This window comes from Acipenser ruthenus, chromosome 7 (assembly GCF_902713425.1).
Source record: "Acipenser ruthenus chromosome 7, fAciRut3.2 maternal haplotype, whole genome shotgun sequence".
Lineage (NCBI taxonomy): Eukaryota > Metazoa > Chordata > Actinopteri > Acipenseriformes > Acipenseridae > Acipenser > Acipenser ruthenus.
The window spans coordinates 2,936,862-2,958,505 of NC_081195.1; the positions used below are offsets into that span (position 1 = coordinate 2,936,862).

The 21,644-nt window shown below is 36.7% G+C and overlaps 1 pseudogene; it reads right to left on the reverse strand.

Annotated features, from left to right (window-relative positions):
* Positions 1 to 7,105: 7,105 nt before the first annotated feature.
* On the reverse strand, positions 7,106 to 21,076 carry LOC117415655 (cilia- and flagella-associated protein 58-like; annotated as a pseudogene).
* Positions 21,077 to 21,644: the final 568 nt, after the last annotated feature.

The following is a 21,644-nucleotide window of genomic DNA, read 5'->3' on the forward strand; positions in this document are numbered from 1 at the left end:
CTTTGGCTTAATGGAGAGAGGGTTTAGAGCTTTTCAATTCCATTTCTATATAAACGGGCAGTTTAGGTAAATGAACTACTTCTTTACTGTGAGAAACAGTAATGGGTTCTATTATGTCTAAATAAATACATAACAGTAAGTAAAATAATAATAATAATAATAATAATAATAATAATAATAATAATAATAATAATAATAATAATAATACAGGCAGCACAGAGTGTACCCCGCCTGTAATGCATGATCCTGCTCTACAGGCTCCCATTGTTTTGTAATGGAATTGTAAAATATTATTCCAGAATCCCACATCAATGACAGTTCATTATAAAGTCATAAGTGGAATATATTAAATGGGCCTGCATTATTTATTTTACAATAAGTTGCAGTATTTTTAGGAAGCTTGCCCATATGGAAAGGAACTAGAGGCATGATTTTTCAGTAGGCAATGTTTTACTTGGACAGGGTTCAAAGTCATTACCTTTCTAGCTGCCCTCACCAGTTTTTCACTTCCAACACCTTGTGGTTAGGCAGCGTTGTGCCTTAAGCAGGAAGAATTAAAAACTGTAGAAACAGACTACTTACTAATTCTTGGATATACACTGTCTCACTAAATGTAAGATTTTCAACCCCCAAAATGTTACTACTAAAAGGGCCCGCAAGCAATGGTCTGGTACAGTTACGTTTAACTCCTGGTTGATAGATGCTGGTTACTGATACTAAGTAATGTTATCTATATAAACTCCCTGCAACCCCTAAGCAGACACCAATAAGGTTAGCCAAAGAACAGAATTCAGTTCGCGTTAAAGCGCTCTCACCTTTCCTGCTGCTCCTTGCGTTTTTGAATGAGATACGTCTTCTTGACATTTTGTAGCTCCTGGGCCAATCTCTCAATTTCATATTTATAATACTACGTTTGAGACTCATGCATGTTCAGCTCTGATGATAAAACCTAAAAAAACAAAAAAACAGCAAGTGCAAAAGACATAGCATTAGCGATGTATGTATGTACACCCACTCCCCCAGGTATAATCCATACATATAGCCCTCAGTCTATTGCCAATCATTCCAGTTTCTAGGTGACAGATGGCCATTTTCTCACTATGAATGCAGCAGATAAAAACAAAAAATTAAACATAAGTTTATATTTATAACACGTTATTGAACTAAAGTTACTGTATATTACAAAATACAATATGTATGTCACATTTATGACTGTAAACTATATACTACATAGCCGTCTATCTAAAGGAAAAGAGAGAATAAGACCATTATTAAAAGAAAAAAGGTAAGGAAGAGAGAGTATCAGACTGTTATTAAAAATTAAATAATGTAGGGTTTTAGAATCAAAAATAAAGTAATGTTGCCGCGGGGCCATGAACAAGTTAAATTCCCACCAAAATCTTTTATTTTTAACTTAGATTAAGCAGTAGTAAATATATCAAAAAGTGGCACTTTACAATCACACAAGCCTGATTTTACTTTAGTGAAAACGTTGGCTACAATTGGTTTTTCATTAAAAACGTGTAACTTAGTTGTTCTTTGCTGATATTAATGTTCAGCTTTCATATCGAAACGTGTGCACTTACTAATAATTTAAACTCACATCCGTTTAATAATAAACATTTAGGTATGTTATGTCCCTGAATGGCTAAAAGATGTAGAAATAAATGGTGATTGATAAAAAGAGCTACTCAATATTTACCAATGTAGCTCATGATCACTAGTGCAGCTACACTGTGGCCGACTGGGGCTGTTGCCACATCAGGATGAGTCTTGTGTCTTGTAATGACATTACGGGAACAATCAATAAACAGGGGATCTAAGGGACTGAAGGGTTTTTTGGGAAATAGGAACCTGGACAAAGAAGCATAAGGGCAGAGATGGAAGTTTACCTTGGATAATTGAATAAATTGTCCTTGACGAAGCTGGTCAGTCTTGGATGAGCAAAGGAACAGAATGAAATGATTTTCAGGAATTATTGAATGGTCACAAGAACGAATACCTATGGCTGGGAAACTGGATAGTGATGGTACTGTGAATTCTGCACCTCTCAGAAATCCAAAGAAAGCTGACAGACACATAGCTTCCAAGACCAGACTGCAAAAAGTGGTGATCTGTAAACAAGATAAAGCATCCAAACTTGTGAAACTTTGTTCTTGTAACTTGTAAGGTATGAATAGTTGACAAATAGTGTTATTCCACATTGCCCCGCTCTAATAAATAAAACTGTTAAGCTTTATTTAAACCAATGATTATAGTTTTCCATCTGGATGTTTTCAGGAAAAAAAATAAAGAATACACCTTGGTTAATGAATATGAGTCTATATTCATGTAAGATATGAGAACATTCATGTACGATATGAGAACGTATTTTAATATTAGCTATTTAATAAGTTAATATGGGGACATGCATTTTGGTTACGTTTTATGAACGTTTAAACCTTAGGCATTGACATACAGCTATGGCCAAAAGTTACATGATAAATAAAATATATCAATTATGTTCATATATTTTTTTTTATTTAATTATGTCTCAATTCTAAAATTAGGTGCTGCAAAACTTTTGGCCATAACTGTACTTAAAACTGAATCATACATCATACATCATACAAAGAAATATGAGATAAATTCCCTCTTCTTTCTGAATGTGTTCTTGCCAAGGACAATCAGATACCAATGGTTACATCTCATTAGCCTTAAGCACTTGTAAGACTGTGCAACTCTTATGCAAACACATTATCAACATTGTCCTAGCAGTTTTAATTGTGGAATAATTTGTCATTTAGCCTGATCTAATGCCGGAGTTATCAACGTCTACTGAGAGGTTGTGTTATTCATCTCTGGAATTCCATGGTGCATGGTCAGAAAATGTACATCCATACCATGGTGCAGTAGTCTCCCCCAGTGCTGTTGTTTTAATGGCTAGACGAAAGCGCCCCTCAGAGTGGTCTTACCTTCAATTGTATCCTAATTTTTAAACTAAATCTTCTGTTCAGCAGCATCTGAAATGATTCATCACTCAGAACAGTGTCTTTGTTTGAGGTATAATGCAATTGCCTGCAGGTTCAGTAAGAGGTAAACTGTTCTACAGAGGATATTCAGTGCTTGAAATCTGTTCTATGACTCGATAATCCATTTACATGCTTTTGCCTGGAGTCAGATAAGGCGCTTCTTCGACTGAAAACACTTTCTTCAACAATGTATTTCTCTTATGGACACATGATGGTGATGATGATGCTTTGCTCGTTACATGATCTTTACTGCTTATGTTATAAGTGAGTGTTGGGGAGGCTGTGATTAACTTGAGAGCAGTATGAACACTTGAGTCAAAGCCTTAATGCCCCTTTTAAAAGTCTGAATCAGTTGAGAACAGCAATTATCGTAAAAGTCACGAGTATCCCCTTTGTATTCTAATTAGCCTTTTTCTAGTAAATACACCCACCCCTCGTTATATCGCCCATCGCTACACTGCAGATTCAAATATATCGTGGTCCTGGAGTTGGCTCCCAATTTTTACGGTCTAACTGCGTATGCCTTAGCTGCAATATACATAAGCACTTACAAAATTACTGTTTGTTTTATTTTGTACTGCACATCACAAACAATATACAAAACAATTAAAAACAAAGCATTAATATCGGCTGTTATCATATACACACGTATTGCACAATAACACAAAGCAAATTAAATATCTACTTGCTGAAGTGTTTTTTTTATTTTAGTCAACGAGGTGTTCACGTGTGGCAGCAATGCACTAGCAAAAGTCACAAGGCAGTGACGTCAGCTCCCTAGCAACAAGCCTCCTATGTTGGGAATGGATTCTTTCAATGCAGCGGGTTTGTGAATTTGAAAAAGAAGAGGAAGACTCCTGAAATTAATTGGAGACTGAAGTTGATGAGAAGCAATTACCCTCTGCTGTATGAATTTAAATGGTGTGGTGTACAGTATTTGTTAGCCTATTTGTTTTTCTGTGGGTCTCTCGCTATATCGCGGCCCTCGATATATAGAGGGTTTATATTGGAACCCGACACCCACGATATATCGAGTTGGTGGTTTACTTAAAACATAAAGTAATTATAGTTAATGATTTAAACATTGAAAGGGAGAGTGTAATTAAGGACAGTACATAATAATATATTAATCAGGATGTAACAAAAGCTCTACATTGCTTGTAACATACCAACAACCGTTTCCAGTCAGACTACTAACACCCAAAGGGAGGCCTGGATAAAGATATTATATTACACCTAACCAGGTGCACTCTGTAAACCCCTGAACCAAATGAAACTATGGAAAATGTTTAGCTTCCCAACACGGCCTAAAAGGTAGGACAAAGTACTTATCTGCCAACTAAAAATGCAATTTACCCCTTAAAAGATCTACAGAATACATTTCTATTTGTTCAATGTTTTCTTTTTTGTTCATACATGCCAACAGTCCCTATATGCTCTGGACAGTCCTGATTTCCTAGTAAATGTCCCGCGTCCCGATGCATAGGAAGAAAGTCCTGATATTTACCCATAGAAAAAAATCTCATTTATTCTGCACAGTAGAGTTAGTGAAAATCAAACCCAGTTCTCTTCGTGCGGCTGAGACATCTGCTGATCACTGACTTATACAAAGGTAAGAACGCTTCATTATGTCTATTTTTACTGTCATGATGGTCATGTCGTGTTGAGTTGAGGGGGATACGTCTGTTATATGATAATAAGTGTTTTTTGCGTATGACTCCTCCCATGTGTATGATGCGTATGACCCCCTTCCTGGAGACGAGCATCCCGCTGAACAGTTTTAAATCATGCTGAAGGTTACATAGCACAAAAAAAAAACCCACAAAAAAAACCAGTATGCATACTTAACAATGTATTCCTCTAGTCAGATTTGATTCATTGCTGGATCACAGAAAGAAATATGGGGCATTTCAATGTTTTTACTGCTTTTTTTTTTTTTTTTTTTAATTTGTTGAGAAAAAAGCCATATAGCCTACTTACACTAAAATTGTAATTTGGTGCTCAAGAAAACAACTCTTAGTTCCTGCAGTCCGATTATCTGGCGCCATCTACAGACCTTATTTAGCAGTATATATGTATGGATAACTTTCAAAAACACGATTTGCAAAGGTTTTCATTATGCCATTTATCTGTTTTTAATGTTTATCAGAAAAATACAAATCAAAATAAAAAAGTTTTTTTTTTGTTTTTTTGTTTTTTTTAAATACAGTTCTCTGGACTAGGGGCAGGCAGACAAATCAGATATTTAGATGACATCTAAGAATACCTTGGGCCAACATGGTAGGGCAGATGGTGGGAGGGAGGGAGTGGGTGAGTAATAGGGAGTCGCATCAAGACATTTGAGGGAAGATGGTAACTAAGTATTCAGATGCAATAAATACCCTGGGGTGAAGTGGTGGGGGGAGTCAATATAGACCCAAAAAATATTCCCATCCTATTATGGAGCAGGATTTTTTTCTAATCGTACACCTTGTCCTACTTGCCTACTTGAGTATTTTGAACAAGCAACCCATCCCCAGGGAATATAGATCAGTGAAACACATTTAACAAGCCACAAAGCACTTCTAGAAGATCTTAAATCATGACTGACAATGAAAAAATTGGTTTTCTTAACGTGTTAGGTTAAGCAATTCTAGATAGTTTGTGTACTGCAAAAAAAAAGAAAGAATGAAAATCAACCCAAGATCATTAAGAAATTGGTCTGCAACAACTTCTGTACAGTGAGTCTTTATAATTCTAGCTACAGTAAGTGCTGCTGTGATGTATTATTTACAGAACAGTATTTTTTAATGTTCTGAAGCATTAATGTCAAAAGGAGAAGCAGTTTAGGAACAGCATATTCATTTTGCAGAACAAATCCTATGCTTTGAACAACGTTATAAGCACAGAGTCATAGTACTGCTATGGAACTCTCTGCATAGTGCGAGAGGCACTAATCATTTTAAAAGCCTGTAGAAGTGTGCCCCGCCCATGTGTGTATTATGTGTTATCTGTTGCATGTGATGTTAATGTTGGTGTATATATATTGGTGCACAGGATATAATGTGGGATATTTAGCAGTCTTGTTAAAATATGTATTTAGGCACGGGGATTGCACAATCACTTCACGTGCAGATAACGCGTATTAATATGTGAGCACAGGGAATGCACAAATTAGTCCACGTGCTGGGGTTCAAGTGAATAATTAATTAGTAATTGAATCCCAGCACAGCTGTATAAATAAGGGTCGTGTGTTCGTGAATGGAGAACGGGTGTGGAGAGGAGATTAAAATAAGAATTGGGGCTCCCGAGTGGCGTATCCGGTATAGGCGCTCCTCGTGGAGTGCAGAATGCGCCCTATAGCCTGGACGTCGCCGGTCCACTGCCGACCGTCGACGGGAGCTCCCAGGTGGTGGCGCACAATTGGCCGAACACCGCCTGGGGGGAGGAGGGCTTTGGTCGGCCAGGGTGTCCTCAGCTCACTAGCGACATCTGTAGTCTGACCGGGTGCCTGCGGGTTTGCCTGTAAGCTGCCCAGAGCTGTGTTGTCCTCTGTCGCTGTAGCTCTGAGGTGGCTGCATGGTGGGCTTGCAGTGTGTAAAAGAAGCAGTCAGCTGACGGCAGACGCTTCGGAGGACAGCGTGTGTTCATCTTCACCCCTCCCGAGTCAACACGGGGGTGGTAGCATTGAGCTGAGCCTAAAAATAAATGGCAATTCCAAATTGGGGAGAAAATGATAAAAACAACTGGCAACTACTAAATTAAAAAAATAATAATAATTGAAAGTATAATAACTGCTACTGTGCTGCAGGGCCAGCACGATACTTGTTCACTGTTCGTCCACGGTCTATTTGTTAGTGTGTGTTCGTTTTGTTTGTCTATTTATTTTGGCCCAAAGTGCTGTGTTTTGTCTGTTCAACCTTTTATTTTCTGTTTAACCTTCGCAAGCAAGTGCATTCACATTTCAACCTCAGTACTGTGAGTTTCTTCCGGGTCTAACATTACCACTCAAGCCATCCTGACACAAAGCCTCATTGAAAACTCTATGATTAAACAATTCCTAACTAACTACACCGAGAAACAAACCATCAACCCTGGGATGCACCAATCATAGTCTAAGTCTCCCTTGCCTTAAAAAACAAAAACAAAAAATGCACTTAATTTTAAACAGTATGTGGAATGGAAAAATGGTCTGGGGTTGAAAGAACCAGAAATATTACAGATTGCTGAGCTGAGACAACCCCAGGGGAAACAAGTCTTATACTGCATATAGCTCTAGACAAATGTAACTCAGTATAGTGTTTACCTGTAATAGTAACTCTTTTTCCACAACCTCCTTAGTCTTTGTAATCAGTCTCTTCTGTAAGTGAATCTTTTGGATCAGCTCGTGAATCTTTTGGATCAGCTCGTAAGTGCTCGGGTCACTGGCCTAAAGTAATTTAAAGTTGTTAATACACGTGAGGGAGGGAAAATCTACTTGCTGACCCTCAAGGCTCACATTGTGATTTGCAGATGTTCTTTGCAGGATAGCAAATTTTGCTACTTCTGAGCAGGGTGAAATATAATAAACACAAAGAAAAGGCTGATAAAGACAATTCTTCCTAAATGTGTTTGTGCCAAGGACAATCAGATACCAATGATTAAATCTCATTAGCCTTAAGCACATAAGGAAAACACATAATTAAAGCATTTCAATGCACATCTCTTAGCTTATACTTTATTTAAAGTAAGTAAAACATTGATGTGCATATATGGTGTGTGAAACAGGAACAGAGACAATATAGGTTAATTACTTTAAAATAAGTGTAACACTCAAATACAAAAATAACACCTTACCTCCTTACTTGCCTTCTACAGAATCTCATGATACATGTTTATTTATTGCAACGCAATAAATACTCCGGGATGGTTTACCTTACTCCGGGATGGTGCATCCTTACATTTTACAGGGAGTGTCACAAGTTTTAAATGATCTATACAGTACAATTTCTACTTTGAGATCAAAGTAGTAGTATAATGAGAGTAGGTGTTAAAACTTCATGCTGATTTGAACTCGGCTCTCGCCAAGATAAGCACCAACTAAGACATAGCTTTACAGTAAACTAATGAGATCCATATGTGTCTCCATCCATTTGCGCTTTCTTCCATATGATGATGTAGATATCCTTCTGTCTGGTGCTGATGGCTGAAGTGTAATGCTGGCTCCAGGGATCAGCTTATTGCCTCCCTAGCGCATCAGCACACACAACGGCTGCGATGCTGGCTCCGGGGATCAACCACAGTGCGGTCTCCCCAGCGCATCAGCATGACAACCGTCTGGATTGAGCTTAGTAGGGTACATCTCTGGGGTCTTCAAGTGGGCACCTTCCATCCTTGGTGTTTCGTCGACTTGCCCACGACACCTCAAGAGGGCTTGACGGTGATTCTGGCGTCCCAAAAAATAAATGCAAAATCTCACAAACTACCTTTTTTCCATTCAGGTTTTATGCATTAAAATTCAGTGGAAGGCATTGCACAAAATCAAGCATATATTTCAAAATGACTGTATTAACAAGCAATTCAAAGGTTTTTTTCTTGGCAATAATAATAATAATAATAATAATAATAATAATAATAATAATAATAATAATAATAATAATAATATTTGTCAAATCAGAAAAATTAGATTTTAAATGTTGTGTCTGTTTATCATATTGAATGTTTCCCTAAATTCACTTTTTCAGGACTTTAAAAACTTTAGTCATTATATATTGACTATTCTTATTTCTAACTAAGTTGGGAAACTGTAAGGGTCACAAACATTTACTTAATACCAAGTACCTAAGAAACAGTGTGGTATAAAATACGTTAGAAACTGTGTTAGATGGTTATTAATAGAACTACAGTATTTACAAAAAATGAATAATAAAAAAAAACCTTAATTATAATCATAAAGCTTTCTAGTAGAAGTGTGCCATTCAAGGGCATGTAGGCTATTCTTTGTGTAATATCCACATGCCAGAAACCTTGGTAATAATGATATTGTAATTCCTGGTTAAAATCTTCAAGCCTTAAAAATTGATGTGTGAACTAAAATGACTGAACAAGGCTGTATGTATAGGTAATAGGAGCAGAAGCAAATTGTTACCTGAGATCCTCCACATTAGCCACAGTCTTGGTCAAGATGCCCTTCTCTTGCCTCAACTTCTTGATCTCAAACTAGAGCAGGTGAAAGTCCTCTACCCTCTGGTTATACTCGATCTCCCCCTTGTTCAGCATGGACTGCTGGATTTTAATCCTCTCGTAGAGCAGGGGCAGCTCATCATTGCGACGCACCAGCTTTGTGCCTAGAATGTCCCACTCACTAATGACCTACAAAGAGAACATAACCAAGCTCTCAAACTGCTATTGCCATTTGCACATTTCCTGGATGGTAGCACGGCTCCTCATCTATAGGCTCAATCTGCCTCATTACCCTCTGACAGAATCTCTTTATGCTGTGGTCAATTTATGCCCCAAACTTATGGAGTACAAGTGACCTAGCCAGTGTTATAGCCATATAAGTATGACCTGTTCTGATGATCCACCATATCAATGAGCTGAAAACTGCAATGATTATTTAAAAGCCTTATTACTTTTTAGTTGCATGGCAGGGGATAATGCCAAGAACATTATCTTAATATCAGAGAATTGCTGTCACTTCACATTAAAATCACCACACTACACTGCAATCTTGTTAATGCATCAAGCTACACCATTGCTTTCCAAATATGTTATAGGGTAGTGGATCAAACTACAACTGAATTATTTGGACCAAAACAGATTCATAAGAATCAAAATAATGTACGCTCACAGAAAATGCTTAGTGAATATGGTCCCAGTTAAAGTTAAGTGTCTTGAAGACATCAACTGAATGTGTATGTAACTTTTAAGAGGCAAATGATCCCTGTTTCATCTGAAGGCAAGCTTGCCCTTTGGGTTTAATGAACTTGGAATCAAACCAAGCTGTGCCCTTTTGTCTTCCTGTAAACAGTGAGCTAATTAAAACAGGAACCCACTTCCGTACCTGATCCAATCCCTTCTTCTGTCTGAGTCTTTCAGTATCAGCATCAGCGATGATCTTGAGCAGCTTTCTCTCCTCTACCTCCTGATTGTCAATGAACTGCTTTGTCTCCTGAGCCTGCTGTTTCATCTTCTGCAGCTCAGCGTACAGAAAGAAAATACATGTGGCCTAATGTGCATAACAGGAGCAAAGGAGGAGAGCACTTTTTTTTCTCTGCAGGGAGAATACGTCCTGTAGCGCTTACTTTGAAAGCTCATAGGCATAATGTCTATAATTGTGCATGGCCAGTTTATTTGATCCTTTCTATGTGGTTACAGTCGGTTTAAAGACTGGTGAAATGTGTCACATTGATAATAACTGGAGGCTGAAGTTTTTCATCTACATACTGGTCAGATACATCCAAGCTAGCTTTACTCCCAGAATACCCCATAATGCTCTACTATTATGGGTTTGTTGACATTTTAACAAAATGAAATCCACACATAATGTATTTACTGGTAACTGATATTTCAGAAAAAAAAATGTGTCACTACATCCCCATGTTGTTTATTTACTAAACAAAACTATGAGGAAGCACTTTTTCTTCTGTATAGTATGAAATAAGTGGGTGGGTTTTTTCCTCACTAAGCATATTGTAATGTTAACAGCATGCTCTTCTTTTCAACTATTTACCGCTGTAATAAAGCATGAATTAGTACTGATATGAACCTTTACTTTTCTCCATCTTAAACAGGAAACCACAGCCAACTAAAGCAGAACAAAAGACAGCACATTGTGCTCTGTGCTAAGAGAGAGTTCCTACATGTTTTTAATCCCTATAGGGGAAGTTCATTTGTGTCCTAAAGCAAGATTGTATTTATTCAATAACAAACCCATCAAGGCAAGCAATGAAGCATGTAATAAGATTTTGTCAGAATCAATGGTGGTTTGTTGCCCTGTAATAATCAGCCAAACCTCTATGATGGGAACCGGAAGAAACCAAAGAAACTGTTATTATTATCCATGGTCATGTTTTGTATAATTGGGGTTTGTATTGTATTTATTAAAAAAGCAAAAATGATGATTGAGAAAACAATTCGATTTTTTTTGTTTTTGGTTTTGTTTTACAAAAGAACAACTCCAAGCCAGAACAAGGCATTTTATTTATGGGCTTGAACATTTTTTTTTTTATTTGAAATTGGTGTTTTCCCATTCAGATGTATTTATTTATTTGTTTTTAATTTGAAGTAGCATTCTTTGAGAATCTTGCCCTCTAGGTTTTGAGAATCTACATTGCCCTATCAAAAATCCACTTCTGTGTTCTAAGTTTTTGTCATTGCAAATACAGTACATTTCTGTATTAAAACCACAAGACAGTAGTAGTTAAAAAGAGTGTGCTACTGTTTTTGCAATAAGTGAGGCCTTGTTACATCTAGAAAACAGTAGTGCATGTACTATCCTATCTACAGAATAGCTATATTAGTAGCTGCTACTGAATTCACTTTCAGCACCATCAGCAAACTAATTTGATGCTTATTTTATTTTACATAAGGTTACTGTGATAGCCTGTACTGTTAACACATTTCTAGCTCATAGGAAATAAACTATGTAAGACACCAAAAGGAACATCATTATCAAGCTTCTACTGTGCTAACATTTATCAATTCTGTTATATTTTCACCAGTTTCTTGTCAGCCAACATTCTGCCCCCTTTCAAGAGGTGATACCTGCTGTTAATATACTTTGAATTTTTTTTTAAAACGGACCATTTCCCTTCAGATCAAAACAATGAATGTAATGGGTAGGTGGCAATAATAATCGCTAATCATCAGCTGTATATGACATATCAGTATACATGCATATACTGTGTACAGTTTGATTGTGATATTAATATAGTCCGCACATGAACATCTGCTGAGCACAGAAGTTTGAAAAATTTAAAATGGTTTGGAAAATTGTAAATGGGAGTAAATCTTTTTTGTTGACAGGGAGAGTGGGTACATCCAGATTAAACCTAAACTAAACCTTCACTAAAAGCTCAAAAATTACATAAGCAGTGGCTGTGAGTGAATATACATGCTATTAATTAATGATTCTCTCAGAATATACCTTTATTAGGTAGTGGTGTTCCAGCTAGATGCCCTGCAATGAAGAATATGATAAAACAGTGAGAGACTAACTATGAATAGTACATTTATTAAATTATTGCCAGAGAATGTAAGATCTACAGTTCCTGACAGATTTCGCATTCATCTAGTGAGTGGTTAATCCTGTATTGCCATTAATAGAGGGGAGGTTCATCCTTATTCAAAGTGTAATAAATTTGGCTCTTTTTAGGCTTAAAGCTAGCGTGTAACTCCTGGTCCCCCCGTTTAGGGAATAATTCAGACTGTTTTTAATAGAATATCTGTATTGTGTTGACTTCATGTTTGTACCTGTTACTGCTGACAGATAACGCTTGTCAATGAGATCTTAAAATATACAGTACTCAAAATTTACAAAGAAAAACATCTCATGCAGTATGCAATAGCTAGTTCAAAGTCAAGAGCACCAAATTAAATCACAAAAATATCAAAAATCTTTCCAGCAATCAGTCAAAATGCAATTGTTTGAGTAGAAGGCTGTCATGCTACAATATGGTGTGACTAGTATCACTTCAACCTGTGGGGTAACCTTGCTGCGGAATAATTGAGTAGGTACAGCAGTGAAGCGTTCAAAGCTGACATCAGAATGAGAGTGGATGATGCTAAAGGAATATGACAGAATGAAGGTAGTACACTGAAAATCAGGCAGCAAGAGGATCGTCTAAGGATGATATGACAGCTTTGCATCAGGTCAGTAGACGAGCACACATTTGTCACCATTTTCCCAAGGAGCTATTGATATCCTGGCATATCCTAATATGCTGACAATGGCTAAATACTAGAGAAGTTGACAGAGCATATCTAGAAAATTAATGGAAACGGCTGTCATAACCTAGCTGGTTATATAAATGCATGAAACAGTCATTTTTCTTTAATGCTCATTCAAGAGAGGGATGACCTTTTAAAGACAATATTTTTCATACTTTGTTTTCCAATTGTCTCCACTCTGTCCTTCTTAGCTGCATTTCAAATTCACTAAACAGCAAGTGTTGGGTGGGCTTGCCAGAGTGGGATGCCTTAGAAGTTCTTCTTCAGTGGCACTCAAAGCCAATGCTTTCCATAAATCTCTCACGCCCTGGTTTTCATGATGACATGCTTTCTTGGCATCCAGATAAAAGTTTACCATGGTGAATATGTACAGCAACATTTTACTGTTTACAAGGCTTTTTACCATTCTTATTTTGTGTATGTACTGTGATACTGGTTTTTACTATACCTCTTTGAGATTTACTTTCACTGTGCTTTACTAAACTTACCATGGTATTCTGCAGCAAATTTAGGACAGCATCATATATCAACAATCTACCAAGTGCATTTTTGAGTAATCCTCATGAAATCCATGAAGAAATTGCATGGTTTGTAAAGCCAAAATATGGGTTCAGTACAGTAGTGGTCATGCAGAAGGGATGTCTTGTGTTACGCAAGATTACTGTTTCTGTAATAGATGAAGACATTCAATTAGCTCTTCAACCAAGAGAGACAGATGGAGGGATATGTGTTAAATGAGAGAGATGCATGTAGCCCATCTCATGGCTGAAATAAGAAATGTATTGTAGGATATGAGAGCTATTAGATTAGCTTCAAGGTTTAGTAAGGCATATGTGTGCCAATAGTGTTTGTACGAGGCAAGCCGAGAGAAAAAATATGTGTTAAAAGAAAGTACAAAAGTGGCCTGTTTAAGTAAATTGGTACAGTGAATCTGCTCTGTTTCATGCATTTATATAACCAGCTAGGTTATGAGTGTTGGGGCTAAATAGCATATTACGAAAATGGATGGGTAGTTGAAGAGGGTATATAGGATATTTAGTTATGTGCCATTAAGACTAATATATATATATATATATATATATATATATACAAGATAAAATACATAAGTTGACCTTCCCATTAACCGGGATGTCCTGCCTTGAGGTACAACTGATAAAGAACTTAAGCCTGCACACAAAGATACAGTTACTCAAAGGTGCAGTGACAGGATAGATATAGAGTGACTCGATCTGGCAGGCGACAAAAACACAAGAAAGGAAAATTGATGCCCTTGACACAAACATATTAAAGCATTTTAACAAAGGAGAATTAACAACAAAAGAAAGAGAAGCTGGTCTATGTAGTCCAGTGCTGAACGTTCTTTAAAATGTGATGCCTTCTATCTTCCTGGAACATTAAACTTAGATTTCTTTAAACTCCAAAATAAGAGTGTGCTAAAAAACTAAAATACATGGCTACCAGAATTAACTCATCAACTTGTCAAGGCCCTTTTTTACGACTGTATACCAAAAAACATGTGTGGGTTTTACAAAAGACAATATTTGTTTTTAAGGACCACTCAAGTATGAGGAAATACCAAATATATTTAGAAAAGCCAACATTTTACATAAACTGTTGAGAGAAATTCTTTCATAAACTCACATACAGTAGCTGTTTTTGGGTTCAATTTAAGTTCAACAGTGAACCACATTACATTCCGTTTATCGTCTTTCGGCTCCCTTAGGTCTGGGTTCCATCTAGTAATGCTATGTATTAAAGCAACTAAATACAGCTGATGAAAAGCACCACAGCTTTAAGCTGATTTTACCTTTGCCTTTATTTAATTCCCTTTTTCTCTAATAATCCTCTTGTCCCCCAATAGTATCCCTGATATTTACCCATAAAACTGTGGAATTAATTATTTGCACTCATTTTCTTTAAAAAAAAAAAAAAAAAAAAAAACACTGATAAATTCCCTGAAAATGTTAAACAAAATAAAAAAAAAGAAAAAAGAAAACAAAGGACTTTGAACATAGCTTGTCCGATCTTTAAGAGGTCATTCAGATTTAAATCATCATGAATTGAAAGCAACCACTCTCTCTTTCTAGGGGAAAGGAAACTCATTACTGTCATTATCAGGAGAGTCAAAGAAGTCTAATTAACTTGAAATTATGGGCAGTAAAACCAAAGCATTAAATACAGCGTATAGTGTAATATTCAGGATATAGTGTTTGACTAAATTATGTTTTAGGAAGAGATGGATGAATGCCCTTAAAATTGTTTGGTGTATCATGTTCCAGTGTTTTAAAATAAAGCCTTAATTGGAAATAAGTTTTTTTTCTTCTTTAAATGGAGACATAATCTCGTTAACTGGAGCTTCCACTGACTCAATGCCAAAGTGAAATGACAATAAACATTGCAGCTATGGCTCCAGGCACTGCTACCCAAGTACTATGGGCTCACGTCAACACTGGCAATTTTTCAGTTATTGGTCTTATTTACTACTCACTTCATGAATAGATTTGATTTCACCCAACACTCATTTGTAAATACATGGCTGAACATTGAATAAGAAAGCGCATTAGGGAAAGGCAATATTCTCCATAAGGAAATCCATAAACTCCATATACTAAATACTTTCCAGCATTTTGGTATGGTGCTTTCTCAAAGGAATGTGTGCTCAAAAACACAGCAAAGGTAATTTTAGATGCCTCGTGGTATGGTTACTCTATATGTCTATATATCTACTCAGGGGAGGCACTGTTTTTGTCATACTCTATGCTTTTTTGGGGCTTACTCCAGAAGAGTGGGTAGATGTTATTGCTCTAGAAATCAGGAAAGGGAGTTATTTTTGCCTGTAGATAGTGATGTGGTACTACATATATACATTGTGTGTGTACTATATATACAGTATATATATATATATATATACACACACACACACACACACACACACACACACAGAGTATATATAGGCACATGAAAGAAAAGGTTTAAAAGTTAAAAAAAATCATTTATTTTCAGGATGTTTCAGCCAAAAGCACTTCTTCAGCTGTTTAAAAAGAAAAAATATTTTCACACTGCAGTTTTATATATATATATTAAGTGGTTATCTTTCCTAATGTATTTACTTTTTTTGCTGCGAGAGGAGCTGCAGCTTTCTCTGGGAGACGAGACGTTTCAACTTCGCTTCAGCCCCGCTCCGGTAGCCGAACCTGGGGTGAGCCCATTCCCTCTTCCCCTCGCCCGACCTTCTCCTTCTCTCACTTGGTTTGCTTGTCTGCTGCTTCAAACTGAACTCGTTTAGTCAGGATATTTATAGTTTAAAAATTGCTAATTAAAATGATACCATGAGTGGGAATGTTACCATTTTTTTTTTTTTGTAAAACATATAGCGTTGTTAATTTATATAAAGTTAATTTATTTAGTATTTTAGTCAGATCTGTGTTGTTATGTGTCCCGCGACGCCTCCCACCCCCTCCCCCACTTATAACGCTCTTCGGTTACAACACTCATATTGTGTGTCCCCCGAGACCCTTATAGCGAGGGAGCACTGTATATATATATATATATATATATATATATATATATATATATATATATATATATATATATATATATATATATATATATATATTTGTGCATTTCATAGATGGCATGGGACCCAAATATATCAGGCTTGCAGATGTCTACACACAAGCATTTCCCTCAAAGATATTTACAAAAATACATTTTCTACACTTTTTACTTGATTACAGTTCTTCACAATATATTAATTGCTGCAGATACTTTTCAACAGAGCACCCTTAAAATAACTTAAACTTAAATCTTGTGATTGATAACCATCATGAATCTCAGTCTCAGGACTATTTATCAGGGAAAGTCCAAACACTGGCATAGTGAGGGCATTTTCGTGTACATCTCAGGGGCCTGATTTTCTGTAAGTTTTTTGCATGCAACCATATTTTTCAAAAAGCTCTGCTGAGTGCCTTGCTCTGGGGACAGCTCAGTGCATGTCGCTGTGTATGCTCTAAAAGCAGACGTTTCCAAGAATTGTTGAACTTCAGAGTCACAGTTAACAGTATTTTAAAAATGTATCCAGTTCATTTTGTATTCATCAATGATCAGTTAAAAATAAATTTGGAAGGACAAATCCCTGATTGATATTTCACCAGGCAAGTCCCACCATATGTGGCTACCACTTAATTATCCTGTAGTGTAATTTCATAAAAACAACAGTATTAAAAAAATAGATGGGTAGTTGGAGGGGGCATGTAGGATACAGACTGCTCATTAATAAGATAATGTTTTGGACGGTTCCCTGGTGGATTGCCTAGTAAATGCATATCTGCTTGGAGATCAGGTTGAGCCATGCAAGCTTGAATTCTGCTTGTGCCAGGTTGTTCATCTTGGCTGGGAATGAGCAGGGAGCGCATCAATGGCCACTGCACCACTGTAGGGTTAGTGTGGAAAATCAGCTGAGGATAGTTTGCCTGTAGTATTCTGCATAATGAACTGTAGGGTACTGTAATTATGCTGGTCTACTTATTTTGTATTCAATGTGTCATTATTTTGAAACCACTACATGTATCTTTCCAGAGCACTCTTGGCTGTATATATATATATTCATCCCAAATTAAGCATTTATTCTGTTTATCCAAATAAACCGCTTTTCATGATATTTCATTTTTTTTGCAAAAAGAACCTAGATATTAATGTGTACTTTGAGTGCCTCTTTCTCCTTCTCCACACGCTGGTGCTCCATATGTTCCTTCACCAGGGCTGCCTCTTTCCAGCTAATCTCCTCTTTCATCTGGTCAATCTGGTGGTTCATTATCTTCAGCTTCCTCTTCATTTCTGTAATCTCATCCTGACAGAAACCAAAACAAAACAGTGGCCCAGATTCAGCACCACTTTCAGACAAGCAAACTAATATTTAAACCATGAAAGTGAAAAAATGAATTTAGCTTCAGCGACCAGTGATAGCTTCCTTGTAATGTATTAGGGGATCTGGTTTTAGTTAGCACTATCACTACCTCCAGAATTAGCTGTTCTTTTGCCCCAAAAAGTCTGCAAATTGTTTTAGCAACTTGATATGGTTTTAGGTCACTTAAGCCACCTCAGTAGCAACTTTTATTCAATGTATTCTGATAATGAAATCTTTCGTGGACTGCCTGCCTTACCTTCTGTGTTAGTTCACTCGCTTCATTTGATAAGAACATAAGAAAGTTTACAAACGAGAGGAGGCCATTCAGCCCATCTTGCTCATTTGGTTGTTAGTAGCTTATTGATCCCTGAATCTCATCAAGCAGCTTCTTGAAGGATCCCAGGGTGTCAGCTTCAACAACATTACTGGGGAGTTGGTTCCAGACCCTCACAATTCTCTGTGTAAAAAAGTGCCTCCTATTTTCTGTTCTGAATGCCCCTTTATCTAATCTCCATTTGTGACCTCTGGTCCTTGTTTCTTTTTTCAGGTTGCTCTTCTTTGCACTCTTTCTAGAGCAGCAATATCCTTTTTGTAACAAGGTAGCGGTCCCTCTCCTTCTCTAGCTGGTAAATTATCTTTCTCTGTTTCTGGGCCTCCTCCTTGTAGTTCTGGATCTCCTGGTCCAGGTTCTTCTTACTTTGCTCGTGGAGCTTCACTAGGTTTAACTGCTTCTGGGTGGCACCTGCAGCCTTCATCATGTTCTATAGAGGGATGAATCCCAGAGGGAGAGAACAGTTAAACAAATGGATAGTACACATTTAAAAGTATCTGAACATACTGTAATTGACTAAGAAATCTGTGTCTGTGAATTAAAAATAAAGGTGACAGATATTGTACTAAATATACATCTTAGTCTCCAAGCAAAACATTGGAGGTTTTTTTTTTTCTGTAATAAGGTAAAATAAATAAATACATAAATAAATAAATAAATAAATAAATAAAAATTAGAAATATTGCAGGGTCCATTTCATATTATAACAGAAACATAAATGTGCAATATTGTAAAGATACATCTACTAGTATCTAAAAAGACAAATACCACAAGCCTACCTTGTTTAAGATGTCTCTTTCTCGCACCAGTTCTTCTATTGCTTTCTTATCAGTCTCTGCTTGTTTCTTCTTGGATTCCAATTCTAAAACATAAAGCATGCTTTAAAGAGATTTTTATTTTTAGCCCAGTGACGAATGGCTTATTATCATCATGTCAATCATTAGACGACCCTTACCAGCATTTACTAATTTTGACAGACATTAACCACTGAAGAGTTCTCATGCACTTCTTTGATATTTGAATTGCACAGCCTTAGAATCCAAAGAGCTCTATTTGAATTATCTAAACAGTGATGATATTTAGCTTTGACGCTTCTCAGATCAATTAAATAGACCCCATTGTGCTAATTTGAACATGTCTGTGTTCATTTTAAGCAGTTTCTAAGGTGAAATTGGTTCAGATAAATGAACTCTTTTCAGAGTTTTGGTGGAAAAGCGGCATGGAATAAATACAGATCTCCTTGCCTCTCTCCAGCCCAGTGTTCTGGTTTTTCAGCATGTCCCTTAGCTGTTCCACATCTAATTTTTGATCTTCTATCTGATGTAACTTCCTTTGGGTGCCCTCTCTCATCTTGGTTAGTTTGGATATCTCATGCCGCATGTGAGTCACCTCCTCTTCTGTTCGAAATTAATGGTACGTTTGTTTAAGCTAATTTTTTTCTTCTTTGCAATCTATTATACTTGTATAATAGAATCCTGAACTACTAAGAAACATGAACTTTTTTGTATGTTTATAGACTAGACCCGTGGTATACATTTTAAAAACAGGGGTTATGAATTTCTTATGATAAATTTTAACCTGAATGAGGTGCAAAACTTTCTTTTCAAAATGCAATTGCAAACAGTGTGATTCAGTTTAGCTAAATTAATTTTACTAATACAGAGTTTAATTTTGTCCACCTTTGATCATGACAGCACAGATGGTAGATTAAGTCCTCTGCACCTGCTTTTGAATACAATTGTGCTAAGGAAAAACTAAATAATATTGAACATTTTGTCTGTCAATGCTCCCGTGTTCATCTACTGCCCCCTAGTGGACATAAAAACTGTTGCAGTCGAATAAAATGTTATTTATTCATACATACTGCAGTGTAACTTTATACAATGAAAGGTATATAGTCAGCACTCACATATCCGACCCTATACAATTTTGACTTCAGTGACGGTTAAACGCATGTGATGCATATCTGATTATTTAATTGTGACCCGTTCCAACTCTTGTATCTTTTTTGTGTTCCCTGAAAAACAGACAATATCAAAAATACATATCTGAAAGGACTGTGTTTTAAAATAAGTATGCTTCCATTTAGATGTACTGTATTGGTTTTGTTGGTACAGTATTATTATTTTCAGAAGTACTTGGGACCCCACGGAGGTGCTGTGCACAGTAAGACCAGGGTCTTGGGTTCCCAGTGTACTTTTTGTTCCCGCAGCTGCTGCTCCATCCTCTGCTGCTTTTAATGTCCAGTTCAGCTTGCATCTGCTTTATCTCCTTTTCCAGTTTTTCCTTTCTTCAAGCCTCACGGGAGCATTCATTTTGGCTTACCTGGATGTCCTGCTGGAGCTGCAGAAAGGAAAAGACAGACAAATTGAACTGTGGAGCGTCTGAGATACATTAAACACTCAATTACAAAATAAAGTTTACAATGGGAACGTGCCATTTATTACTTACAACATGGTGGGTGTGCTGTCTGTTAACACTAGCCCTATCCTAAAACAAGAAAGCTAACTGAAAAATATATTGTATTATACACTATGACAACCATTTAACCAAGCTTAGTTGTAGTATGTTATGTCACGATGCACTACTCTTTTTAATAGAGTAAAATTAATCTTGTCTGAGTTGAAAAAAGTACACTACTGCAGAAAAGAGCAAGTTAAAAGAGTTATCTGAGTATCTGAGTGGAGAATAGCTCATTTAAAGTAACTGTGTGATGATGGAGATAAACACAGTCTACAATAAAGAACACAGCTTTATTAGAATTCGGAATGTTTATCTCCTCGCACACAACATTTAAAAAAAAAAAATCGCTCAAGTATGCCCTGCTGTGTGGTATTGTATTGTGACACAGTAGACATATACTGCATTTTTACTGGTCTATACAGTTTTGGTTTGTTCAGTATTACTCTGGGTCATATTCTCAGACACGTCTTCTTTCCAGTGAATCTCTTGTTGCTTTGCTGTAGCCTGGGTTAGACCGACCGTCAGTAGCTCATCTCCTTCCTTTGTTAGATTGTATTTTCAGAAAGTCCTTCACACTTGAAAACAGAGTTTAATGTTACTTGTAAAAGACAGATATAAATATAGAGATAGATATAGATATGGACACATATTGAGTGAATATGATTCACCCCAGAAATCATGTCCTATACCACAGGTGATACAACTGCCCAACTTTGGCGGGCAAGTTGACTGTGATACGCTAGTCAAGAGGATTGATACAATTAGAGACAACATAAGCTGTACATTATTAACTTAATGAAAAGCATCTTCGGGTAAAAGAGTAGAACATTTACATTTTGTTAATTATTTTATGTTTGTCCTCATTTTGTTATACAGTCAGAATCCTTGTTAAGCAGGCGTCTTTATTGGCTGGGAGGAACAGTGGATTTACCTGTGTTCTTGGCCCATAGACAAGCCAGCCCCCTGCTCAACCAGCTTTGTCAGGTTAGCAATCTCCTGTTTCAGGGCAGAATGGCATCTT